Source organism: Tenrec ecaudatus, chromosome 3 (genome assembly GCF_050624435.1).
Source record: "Tenrec ecaudatus isolate mTenEca1 chromosome 3, mTenEca1.hap1, whole genome shotgun sequence".
Classification (NCBI taxonomy): Eukaryota; Metazoa; Chordata; class Mammalia; order Afrosoricida; family Tenrecidae; genus Tenrec; species Tenrec ecaudatus.
Genome location: NC_134532.1, coordinates 105,110,984 through 105,124,759, shown reverse-complemented (window position 1 = coordinate 105,124,759; position 13,776 = coordinate 105,110,984). Strand labels below are relative to the sequence as shown.

Below are 13,776 nucleotides of genomic sequence, written 5' to 3'. Positions count from 1 at the left end.
GTTCTCGTAATGAGTTCTTCAGTATTTAATAAAGCAAGGTCAACTTTGCTTTATATAACTGAATAGTGTTAGAGGAAGTAACGATAAAACTTTCATTCTACAAAACATTTTCCAGAGGAAATTGTTAAAAACGCATGCTTCAGAGGCCACATACAGAGCCTTAGTGGCACAGTGGGTTGTGCTTCAGGCTACCAACCACAAGGTCAGCTGTTTGAAACTATCTGTCACTCCTCCTGGGAAAGATGAGGCTTTCTACTCACAAAAGAATTTACCATCTCAGAAATTGCCTCCCAATAGCAGTTTTATTCTGCTGTTGAGGGTAGTGGTGAGTTGGAATTGACTCTATAGCAGTGATTATTCATTCATTCACTCATTCATTAATTTATTAATTTATTAGTAAAAGGGCCACGGGTCCAGCTGCTGATTCAATTTGTCTGTGATGGACCTAAAAATGTGCATTTTGTCATGTAATTCATCCTGTTCTAAAAAAATGTTAAGCAATCAATCAGTTCCAAGAAGCCCTAAGAAATAAATCATATGAATCCTGTAGAATACCCAGACCCTCTTCCCCAGGACATCAGAGTCAGAGAAGATGGGATGGAGCCCAGGAACAAGTTACTTTTATTGTTGGCTGGGAAATATTAAGTGGATTATTTATATTCATTTCAAGATATAGTGTTTATACATTAAACCATTCTGATATTCAAGGGTTATTTTTTTAAACCAGACTAACCCTTACCAGTTTTCATTTAGTCAATTTCAACTCTCCATACAGTTTTCAATGGCTGGTTTTCAGGAGATCTCCAGGGCTTTCCTCCAATGTGCCTCTGGAAGGAATTGAATCATGTCCAACTCCCTGATTTGCAGTCCTGGCACTACCCAGGTGTCCCATATTCTTAAACCCATTTCCATCGAGTAGATGCTCACTCATGGTGAATTATAGGGCAGAACAGGGATATTTCCTAGGGATAGCTGGTGGATTTGAATTGCTGACCCTGTGATTAGCAGACCAATACAAGGCCCAATATGTCCACAAAGATAATTTACATTCTCTAATTGCAAAATTCCACATAGAATACATAACAGTAATGATTGCTTGTGTTATGTATACCTTTGTTTTATAATACCCAATAATCCAATACAAATAATAAATTATCCTAATGTCCTCATGTGGGAATAAGAATATGTTACAAGTGTTATTATCTCCACAGGTCTGTCTAAATATGATAGGCTGGATGAACAATATGGAGGAGAAAACAACGGGACTGACAGTTCTGGGGGGACATGGGAGAGGGGGAGGTGAGGGTAAGGAATTGGTGTTAACAAATCCAGGGACAAGGGAACAACAGGTGATCCAAATCGGTGGTGAGGAGGGTGTGGGAGACCTGGTCAGGTACGATCAAGAGTAATGTAACCAAGAGGAATTGCTGAAACCCAGGTGGGAACGGAGCATGATAGTGGGACAGGAAGAAAGTCAAGAGAAATAGAGAAAAGACCTGGGAGGCAAAGGGCATTTATAAAGGTCTAAATAAAGACATCTACATATGCAAACATATTTATATATGAGGATGGGGAAATATATCTAGGTGCATATATTTATAGGTTTAATATTAAGGTAGCAGAAGGACTTTGGGCCTCCACTCAAGTATTCCCTCAATGCAAGAATACTTTGTTCTATTAAATTGGAATTCTATGATACTCACCTTCCTGACACAACTGCTGAAGACAAAGTGGGTGCATAAGCAAATGTGGTGAAGAAAGCTGATGGTGCCCGGCTATCAAAAGATACAGTGTCTGGGGTTTAAAGGCTTGAAGGTAAACAAGCTGCCATCTAACTCAGAAGCAACAAAGTCCGCATGGAAGAAGTACACCAGCCTGTATGATCACAGGGTGTTGAAGGGATCAGGTATCAAGCATCATCAGAACCATAGTGAATGTGTGTGTGGGGGGGGTGCAGAGTGGAGACCCAAAGCCAATTTGTGGGCCACTGGATATCCCCTCATAGAAGAGTCTCAAGGAGGAGATGAGCCAGTTAGGGTGCAATGTAGCAACGATGAAAATTACAACTTTCCCCTAGTTACTAAATGCTTCCGCCCCACTCTCATGACACCAATTCTACCTTACAAGTCTGGCTAGACCAGAGGATGTACACTGGTACAGATAGGAACTGGAAACACAGGGAATCCAGGGTGGATGATCCCTTCAGGACCAGTGGTTTGAGTGGCAATACTGGGAGGGTAGAGGGAGAGTGGGTTAGAAAGAGGGAACGATCTACATGTGACCTCCTCCCTGGGGGACAGACAACAGAAAAGGGGGTTAAGGGAGACATCAGACAGGGCAAGATATAACAAAATAATAATTTATAAATTATCAAGGGCTCATGAATGAGGGGGTAGCGGGGAAGGGGGGAAATAAAGGAGGACCTGATATCAGGGACTTAAGTGGAGAGCAAATGTTTTATGAATAATGAGGGCAATGAATGTACAAATGTGCTTTACACAATTGATGTATGTATGGTTTTTCATAAGAGTTGTATGAACCACTAATAAAATGATAAAAAATAGAATACAGTAAGCAAAAAGTTAAAAAAATTTTTGTTTCAAAAATAGAAGACAAGAACATGAACCTATGAATACTTTTTTAACAAGCATGCCAAAAACCAAATATTGCTTCATTTCCTAGGATATATGTGTAGGTAGACCTTGGAGATATTTGAAGCTCAATTGTAGACCGTGTTACTAAAGCAATCACCGCAATAAAGTGAGTTACACACTTTCTTGTATTATAAAAAAAGAATGTGTTACATGTGTTCTTATACTAGTTGAAGAAAACAAAAAGTTTCATGGCAGGGGTAAATAGCACACCCAGAAAACAAACAAAGCCAAAGCTGAGCCTGTTTACCTTAAAGCCCAGACCTATTTGAATAAGTTCAGTTCCCATGCCAGTGTTTCTATGGCCACACGCGATTAGAAGTTCTATGAACTTATGTACAGAGACTATTCGACCTCCTTGAAACAAAGAGAAATAGGATTGCCCCTCTGTGCAGGTGTGCCCTTTTTTGTTTTTTAAGTTTAACCTAGTTTATTCTTTTTCTTTAAAAAATTTGTACTGATAAAGAGAAAATTGCTAAAATGATTATATTAAACAAGTCTGGGGGTTTCTATGGAGGGGGGTTTGAAGTGTAGGTGTCTCTGTGTTGAAATCATGGTAGATTTGAAAAAAAATCTGAGTAAACAAAGTCCTCACTGTATTTCAGCATTAGCTAGCTTCTCCCCTTTCCACACATCACTTACACATTGCACTCAGCCTCTTCCCTGCTTGAGACTGCAGGAACTGCGTTCACTGTCTCCTCGCTGTCCTTCACAGGTCTGTGCATTCAGACAACAGTCTTTGAACCTTTGCTGTATTTCAGGCACTCTTTAGTGCTGTGGATTCCCAGCCAATGGTAAGTAATAATAGTGCATATCTATGTTACAGGCACTGTGCTAAACCCTTTACAGAATTGCCTTTTCCAAAAATCCCAATGATTTCTCTGCTACTCCCTTTTTACAAAGGGAGAACAGAGGTACAGAGAGGCTAAATAAGCCATATAAAATTTTGGAGTTAGAAATGAAATTTTAAAAATTTCTCATAGAGCTTAGACTCTTTGGAGGCACATGCTATGCATAGTAATTTGACAATTTTATCATAGTTTGTTTACAAATATACATTAACGGTATAAAAGTGCCACAGGTGTGTTAGTGGAGACAGTTAGAGGCCAAGAGCTGTGTGTCAGGAACACCTTGGCATGTTGTCAATATCCCCCACACGGCCACATCACACGCAGGAAACTATTTGCATTTTACTGATTCCGCTCTGCGACTTGCAGAGAATTATCTAAAGAGTGCAGTGGAAACAGAGAGACCACGTCAGGGAGTGTATGTAGTATTTTTGGTAAGAGAAAATAAACGGATGGCCTTCACTGCTGGTACAGAGACTGGAAAAGAGATCTGCTGATTGTTGAATGAATAATTAGATACGTGAGAAGGGAAATAGTTTGATTCCATTTAAGGCTTCAGGGTCTCAAACCCACTGAACCTCACTGAAATGGGGAAGAACCGCGAATGGTTTGGAGGTTAAGCAATAAAAAGGAATTCTTCCACCTTCCACGCTGCATGGTTTCTTTCTCATGACAGCATGATTGTGTTTGTCACAGCTGTACATTGCCAGAGCAGGAATGACAGGCTTAGCATCCTACAATGGCATTGGTTCCATATCTCTGTTACCCAGGCTTCAGGGTGGGGGTGGGGCAGGGCAACCTGAAGGCATGAGCTGCACAAGGAATGTGTATGTGATGCGGCGGGGGGGAGGGGGAGGGCACTTATCCCAAGGGGCACTTTTTGAATAACGGAAGGTTGATAATTGATTTGGATGAATAATATTGGCAAAGAAGAAAGAACATTGAGCCGATCTTGTAAAATAATATTAACACGTAGGACATATGTGAATGGTGCATTTTCTGATTATCAAAGAATACAATGAAAGCTATAGAAATCATTATATCTAAGACACCATCATGGTGCTGTACATTTTATTTGATCGCATAAGCAGAGCGGTCCGCGTTCCTTTGACTCTTTCCAGTGGATATGGGTGGATTTTATTTTTGTATTAAATTGTTACTGGCCGGTATTCTGGCAACTTTTGTTGCCACACACGTCCAAGAAATTCTGAGAATGTCTGCTGCATGAACTTTTGCTATTGTTTTCTGATTAGGATCCTGGATCTTTTTTTTGGAATGGTAATTTCTTTATGGTAAACTATTACTAGTTTTCAAACCACACTTTCACTTTCAGCTGCATCCTCTGTGTCAATCCAAAAGAATTATTGCCAATGATGAGTGTGGCCATTGTGAGATTCTGGTGTTACTTCTTCAAGTTCAACACTATTTAAAGGCTAATTATAATTCATATTTGCAACAACACAGGCTTAATATCATGCAGTGAACATCTACTCCATCAGCAGTGTTTCCCAGTGAAGGAAGGAAAACAAGTGAGATATTCATGATGGTCAATAACAAAACAAAAATATACTAATTATAACATTTTCCAGTTCCTAGATTCTTCCTCCCCCCCTGCCACTATTATGATCCCCATTCTACCTTGCAAGTCTGGCTAGACCAGACCACGTACACTGGTACAGATAGGACCTGGAAACACAGGGCATCCAGGGAGGATGATCCCTTCAGGACCAGTGGTGAGAGTGGTGATACCAGGAGGGTGGAGGGAGGGTGGTGTGGAAAGGGAGAACCGATTACAGGGATCTACATATAACCTCCTCCTGGGAGACGGACAACAGAAAAGTGGGTGAAGGTCCCAGGGAGATGTCCGACAGGGTAAGAAATGACCAAATAATAATTTTTAAATTATCAAGGGTTCATGAGGGAGAGGGGAGCAGGAAAGTAGGGAAAAAATGAGGAGCTGATGCCAGGGCCTTAAGTGGAGAGCAAATGTTTTGAGAATGATGAGGGCAATGAATGTACAAATGTGCTTTATACAATTGATACATGTATGGATTGTGATAAGAGTTGTATGAGCACCTAATAAAATGATTTTTTAAAGTTTTTTTTTTCTAGTACAACTTTCATTTCACGAGTCCTTTTCTTAAGAGTTAATATTCCAGTTACCGAGACAGGAAATACCAAGCACATCAATAATAAAGTGCAATGCATTGGGTGTAATAAAAAGTCACTGGAGAGATTTGATCAGGGATAGAATAAACAGTTTGAGATTCTTAATTATGAAGAATTGACTTGGTGGGAAGACAACAAATAAACAAAAGTGAAAACCATTTAGAAGAGAGAAAAAAATATCCTAAATAAGATATCTTGCCTGAGTGATAAAAGTGGAAGAAAATGTCTAGGTTTGACATATAGGTTAAAGGTAAAGGTACTAAATGGAAACCATCAGATGATGAATTGAATGTGGTGTGTGAGAGAATAAAATGTGGTCTGAGATGACTCCCACATTAGGGCAAATATTTTGGATATCAACCGTTGACTGGAAAATTCCAGCTAACTCCTTTCATTTTGAATCCCCCAGAATATAATTTTGTGAGTTGGCTTCATCTACATAAAGCAGGTGGTCCTGAATTTCAAAATATTTGACCAAACATGAATTTATTTTATGTTTGTTTTCTGGAGAACTCAAGACATCTGGAATTCAAACAAAATTCTTCAAATAAATTGGATAATTAAGGATGGTCAAATTATCAGGATAACAATGCTGCTCAAAAATTTTTAGGAGTATTTGAAATACAAATTACAGATTATAAATTACAGAATACAAATTACAGACTACAAATTACAAAATACAAATTATCACTAGCCTTATTCAAAGTACCTGAACCAACAGAGAATGAAAAAAATTAATATTCATATAATTATTAAGGTTTAATTGTTAGGCATTATAAAAGCATTTACACCTTACTTCCTTTTACTAAGCTGTTGAGATGGAAGCCCTAGGCACTGTTGGATTAACTACAGCATGTTTATCATCATTCTCACCATCACTGAGTGGCTGTGCCGACTCAAAGGGACCCTGTAGGCCAGGGAGCATTGCCCCGTGAGGTACTCTTTATGGGAACAGAAATCTCCATCTTTCTCCCTCCACATTCCTGGCTTTGTTAAAACAGAAGTCTATATTTCTGTAAGGAATATGGTGGCTCAGTAAGTAAATTACTCAACTCTTAATCAATAGATCAGTGTTCTGATCAGAACAGTCCTCAACATCTTGGCAGTCTGCTTCCTTTAAAAATTACAGATTTGACATTTTGGGGGGCAGTTTTTCTCTGTCTTACACAGTCGCTGTGAGTTAGAGTAACTTAGAAGGCCATAGGTTTTTGGATGTAGTTCTAGAAATGAAGTATAGTTACTCTTAAAATAAGTTCTTAAGTAATCTCGTTCACAGAAGACACTTAATCAAGTGCAAGGTTGTTTCATTTCATTAAGTGACTAGTTTGACATTGACTATATCTCACCTTGGTCCATGAATGGATTAAATTTCTTTTAAACCAATTTCACTCTTACAGGAGTGTGTATCATTTAATATTAATCCCTATAATTATCTTTAGAGATTTTGAGTTGCCTTATTCTTTCTAATTGCTGCATGTATTAATAAAGACATATTTTTCTACAGTATCTTTGTTAATTACTGATATACCCCACAGTTACATAACATACTTTTTTTGTGGGGAAATTTCTGAGGTAACATTTCATGGCTAATAGGAAGCAATTTGCTTTCCTTTATTAAGTGCATTAAAACTTCATGCCCCAGACATCACTGACGGTAAACATTTGATTCTGCTCAAATTTAATGCACTGAGGCATTTTGCTGTGCCATATTAGGTTTATTTATGTGCTGTGTTCTGCATTGTTAGCTGCTAATGAGACTTCAACTCTTATTGCTCTAAGGTCTGAACACTAACCTCATTTTAATGAGTTCATTATTTGCTGTCTTCTGAAAAGAAGACAACAAATTTTCCTTTTAATTAAAGGTCAAAACACCTCTGGCGAAGGAAAGAGAAGAGGTTATCAAACCCTCAGAGAAGGTGAAATATAGCACTTTCAGGTTTCTCAGTCAAGCTGAGTTAGTGTAAACTAGCATAGGCAGTGGATTCTCAAGAACAGAGACAGCCAGTCCATCTCTAGAGAGCAAGGTGCGTCTCAGTTTAAGACAAGTGAGAATACTACAACATGCTAACTAATGTGACTAAGACTTTGGGGGGGGGGGGCGGGGAAACAGGAAAGTCGGCCAAATTAATTAAAGAGGCTTTACTCTTAACCAAAAGGGTCATGTGGATCAATACTGCTTCAGGAACAAGAATCCTCTTTTGCATGAAAGATGAGTTATGAATTCAGAGAACAGATTCCATAATAATTGAGCTGAGAAAAAGTAATCTCATGTATTTCATCACAGAAAGTAGAGCAAAGGCAAATCAATATTTCTGAGTGACTATTTTTTAAGAATGTATGGGAAGAACAGATTCTACATGAGATATAAAAATAGAGGTAATCAGATGAATCTAGACATTCAACTTTGACAGTCCTGGGAAGTGCAGTCATTGTTGGCATTTACAGGCTATGTGTATCTCTAACTACACGGGGAGGCAAAATTTTAATACATAATCCCACCTTAATAGACAGAAAGAAAAGTCCACTAACGTAAAATATAAAGAGTGAAATAAAGATATTTGAGCAATATAAATGGAGTGCTTTAACTTAGTGAATTGTGCTTGTATTTAAAAAGTCAAATATTTAATTTTCCTTGGATGACATATACTTCTTATACATAAATTATTTGAACTTCATAAACTGTGTTTACAATTAGGACATAAATATTTTCATATGATTTTTATTTAATAAAGGATTTCAAGAACTTGATATATGAAATATGTTGCTCTTGTGATGAGCTTTTGTGTTGGTTCTGAAGCATCATGATCCAGTGCTCAACCACACTGCCTGGCCCTGCACCATCTGTTAGACGTGAGCTCATTGTTGTGACCAGTGAGTCAATCCATCTCATTCTTGGTCTTCTTCTTCCTCACCAATCCTCCACTTTATGAAGTGTTAGTTCATTTTCCAAGGTCTGATACGTCTAAATTATGTTATAGTCCAAGTACCGCATTTATAAGGAGCACATTCTGACTGTAGTTATTCCAAGATAGATTTGGTCTTCTGGCAGTTCATGGTTTAGTTAATATTCTTCACTAACACCATAAATCAAAGGCATCAATTCTTCTTCTGGCTTTTCTTATTTCTTGTCCAGTTTTCTCATGCACATGGCACAACTAAATATGCCATGACTTAGGTCAGCCACATCTTAGTCCTTCAAATAATATCTTTGCTTTTAACACCCCAGAAAGGTCTTTTTCAGAATATATGCCTAGTGTACTCTTGTCACTTGATTTCTTGACTATTGCTTCTATGGGAATATGTGAAGCTACATAAATTGGGATTCCTGGCAACTTCAAATATCTCTGCTTACCACTATGTTGCTTATTGGTTCAGTTGTGAGGATTTTGTTTGCTCTTTGCTTAACTATAATCTGAGGACTGTAGTTTTTTTTTAAATCTTCATCAACAAGTGCTTCAAGTCTTCTTAGCTTTCAGTAAGCAAGATTTGATCAGTCACCTGAGTATCACAGATGGTAAATGAGCCTTCTTTCACCTCTTATGCAACATCCTGTTTTTGATAGGTTAGCTTCTCAAATTGTTTGTTAACATACAGATTGAATAAAGATAGTGAAATGATTCAATTTTGAGACACATCTTTCCAGAGTTTTAATGACACAGCATCCATTTGTTCTGTGTAAATAATTGCATCTAGGTCTGTGTGCAGGTTCCTCATGAGCCCAATTAATTGTTTTGTAATTCAAATTCTTAATGATGTTTTCTATAATTTGTTATGACCCATATGGTTGAATATCTTTGCATACCAAATAAAACACAGGTAGACGCCTTTCTGGCATTCTCTATTTTCAACCAAGATCCATCGGATATCAACATTCATATCCCTTCTGAATCCAGCTTGCATTTCCAGCAGCTCTGTTCATGTACAGCTGCAACTATTGAACTCTATGATGCAACTTTTTAATGAATTGATTTTCTGAAGTAAATCTCTTGACTTTTCTTCTAAGTATATTTTTATCTGAACATTTTCTTTCCTTCTTTTATCTGTCTATCTATCTATCTATCTATCTATCTATCTATCTATCTATCTATCTATCATCTGTCTATTATTAATGCATTCTGAAATATTCAACATCATAGCTTCCACCGTTGGAGGGGTGGTTGCTTTTCATGAGCTGCATTAACAGAGAATAAATAGGCTTGTGTTTCTTGTATGTAAGGCAGAAATTCTACTACTGAACTATTGTGAAAAGTTTTATGTCACCGTGGCTGGGCCAGAATTCTCATTGATTTGGCAGTTAACCCAGTAGTCCCCCAGGAACTGACCTATAGCAATTTAATCATAACCAAGTAGTTATACATATCAATAATAAGATAAGATATAGGTAGGATACAACACTCTTATTCAGATCACAGTCTGGGGGCTATCAATTGAAAGGACATTTCCTTGTGCATGTAGCTTTCAGTCCAAAGGATGCTATAGAAGGGATCAGATATAAGGCATCATCAGAACCAAAAAATCTTACCATAGTGAATGAGGGGGGGGGGGAGTGTAGAGTGGAGACCCAAAGTCCATTTGTCGGCCACTGGAGATCCCCTTGCCAAAGGCTCCAGGGGAGGAGATGAGTCAGTTAAGGTGCGATGTAGCACTGATGAAAAATACAACTTTCCTCTAGTTCCTAAATAATTCCTTGTCCCTCCCCCCCTCACTATCATGTTCTGAATTCTACCTTGCAAGTCTGGCTAGACCAGAGGATGGACACTGGTACAGATAGGAACAGGAAACACAGGGACTCCAGGGCAGATGATACCTTCAGGACCAGCGCAATGAGTGGCGATACTGGGAGGGTAGAGGTAGAGTGGGTTGGAAAGAGGGAACCAATTATAAGAATTTACATGTGACTGCTTCCCTGGGGGACAGACAACAGAAAAGTGGGTGAAGCGAGATGCTTGAAAGGGCAAGATATGACAAATAATAACTTATAATTTATCAAGGGCTCATGAAGGAGGTGGGAGTGGGGAGTGAGGGCAAAAAATGAGAACCTGATGTCAGGGGCTTAAGTAGAGAGCAAATGTTTTGAGAAAATGAGGGCAATGAATGTACAGATATGCTTTACATGATTGATGTATATATGGATTATGATGAGTTGTATGAGTCCCCAATAAAATGATTAAAAAGGAAAGAAAAGCTCTCTTGTTTTTTTGCTGGATCTAGAACCTGCTTCTGACTCATGAACCTCTGGTTCTTCGGATGTAAGCCTGCTGACCTTGTATTTATTAAGCTCTGTATTCACAAATCTCACACACTGACCTTAGATCAATTGCCTCTGCATCCAGCACACTCTATTCTTCCTGTGGAACTTGGATGCATCACCTCCCAAAGCTAACATATGATCTGCAGACTTGGAACTTGCTCAGACTTGGATTTGCTCAATTTAACTGTAAACCATTTTCTTGATCTATCTAACGATCCATCTAACTCCTGTGGAACAGCTGGTGGTTTTGAACTGCTGATTTTGCAATGAGCAGTCTATTGCATAACCACTAAGCCACAAGGGTTCTTTTAAAATATATATTTAAATAAGCTTCACTTGGTTTGCTTTTATAGAGCACTCAGCTGAAGATAAACACCAATATCTTTTGAAAAGTTGATTTTTGTCATTGTTGACAGCTACCCTAGGGTTGGCCCCTGACTCGTGACAAGTCCATGATCCACTGAGTCGAATTGTTTTCCTGAGCTGTCTTGGCTACAGTGCTGGCAGTGATTGGTCAGGCCGTTTCTTACATGCCATGTCAGGCTCGTTTTAAACTAATGGCTTTCATAGACTGTTGCAGTGCGCTTGTGCCACCAAGGCTCCATTTTGCAAAGGCCAGGGCTTATTTATTACACTCCAGACTGCATACCAGATCAATCAATAAATCTCCACTCGTGAGGAATAGAGTAGGCAGTAAAATTCAGCGTTTTATGTCTCTTTGCCCTTAATTATTTGGTCCAAAGTTGTGGGTTATTGTTAAATTTTTAGCATTTTCTCCAACCCACAACCACACTTGCTAGCTTTGCCTCTTCACAACCCTGGTGGCATAATGGTTACTCTTTGGCTTGCTAATAAAAAAGAAAGCAATTCAAACCCACTAGCTGTTCTGCAGGAGAATAAAGATGCTTTCTGTCCGTCTGTAAATCATGTAAAGATTTATAGCCCCTGAAACCCATACGAGACAATCCAATACTGTCCTACAGGGGCATTATATGTTAGAATCAACTCAATGGATGCAAGCTTCTTCTTTCTTTGGTTGGAGACTTAAAATTATTGCATATGTTCTAAATGAGACAAGGTTGGAAGGTAGTAACAATTATGTGAAAAAACAGATAGAATGCATTTCTATTGCAATATTATTTTCAATATGGTATGATGAGTCCAAACAACTAATTCCAGGTTTTCTTTTACACTTAATTTTAAGGCCAATCTTTACTCGTTAATTGTAAGATCAAATATGAGGGTGAATCTTTTTAATGGTGTTGTGTAAGCTCTGTTACCTCTTTACTCATGAAGTTGGTCTCCTGCTATGACATTCTTCTAGTGATTTAAAGATACATTCTTGTTGAAATGTATTTCTTAAAAAGACATTGCTCCTCTCATTTTTAGCTGTACCATCTTCAATAAGGATGCAAAAGTGGACTATCAATTCTATTTTTAGTCTTGATTGGCAAGTAGTTGTATCTTTTTGATATGTGGTCACACTCTTTATATATATATTTTTGCTGAGGGCTCTCAGTTGGCAATGTTTATAGAAATTGTTAAAAGCTATCTGACACAACCACTCCATTTTCCAAAGCTACCTTTGATCCCATTATGCGGTCCAGACATTGGTGTTAAATTATTAAAACATATTTGTATGTAAGTCTAAAGATCAATATTCTCACAAAGTTGCATGTCATCAATTTCCTGAACCTCTTACATCATGTGTTTAAGTAACCTCCACATACTCATATATGGTAAACTTGTTTTAGTTAGTATTTTCTGGAATTTACTAAACAATGCCACGGAGAGAAGATCAATGCTTCTAAGGAACCCGGTGCTGTTTGGGACTGGGGGGTACATGGGAGAAAAATGACACATTTTACTAGCCTTTGAAACCCACAGGGCAGTTCTTCCCTGTCCTATAGGGTAGCTATGGCACTATGGAAATTAGTGGGTTTTGAGATGATATTAAAAGATATTGAAGTCTACTGTAAATACTGAGAGAAATTCATTGAGACTACTTTTAGTTATCAAATATGAACTTTTGAGTCCTCATGAGTAAGAAATAATGACAAGTATGGATAGAATGAATCATGACAATAATGTAGAGATCAGGTATAGCAGCAGACCCTAGGATCCTAGGAGATCATTAAAGCCATGTCTACACAGACGTAAAAAGCTCTCATGGTTGCGGTGCGAGGAATAGAAAGGAAAGTGTAATTGTGAGCACTTTGCAAAGGTGGACCGTTCAGAGGTTGTCAACTAACTTAACACTCTAGAGAGAAAAAGTAGATAACTGAGTCACAGTGCTGAAGAGGACTGGGATAAGTTTGAGAGATTCTGAAATTACAGGAAAGAACTAATAAGGAGAGCAAGAAAGAGGAGTATTATCTATTAGCTTTTTAAACTGAATTTAAATATATTAAAATAAATTTTATTGCATAAATATATACTTCCATATGTGCTACATAAAACCATTTGTAAATCAATAAAGAGATCAAAAGTCGATTGTAACTGTTTAAAACAGTGTGATTTATCTAAATATTATGGGAATTATTGAAAAAATTAAAAGGTAGATATATTGTTTTGCAACTTAATAAATAATAGAATTAACATTAATTTTAAAAGCCCATTCCCATCTGTCATGGTAATCGATTTATATGATCTAGATCTTTGGCTTCATTAACAAATATTTTTTAAATGTATCACTAGTTTGTGGACACTTATTTCTATATTATGTACTTGTTCTCTTGTACTACTTTATAAAATATGTAGAATTGAAGTTAATACTGTATTAAATATGTTACTCTATTCACAGCACACAACTATATTTGTGAAAACAAAATTACTATGTTTCAACTGAAAGGAAAGT

At 37.7% G+C, this 13,776-nt stretch overlaps 1 protein-coding gene across 1 annotated transcript in view; it reads right to left on the bottom strand.

Moving 5' to 3' along the window:
- The window catches only part of LOC142443496 (bifunctional heparan sulfate N-deacetylase/N-sulfotransferase 4), a 363,094-nt gene that overhangs the window by 222,104 nt on the left and 127,214 nt on the right, over positions 1-13,776 (bottom strand). The gene's annotated exons all lie outside the window — the stretch shown is intronic.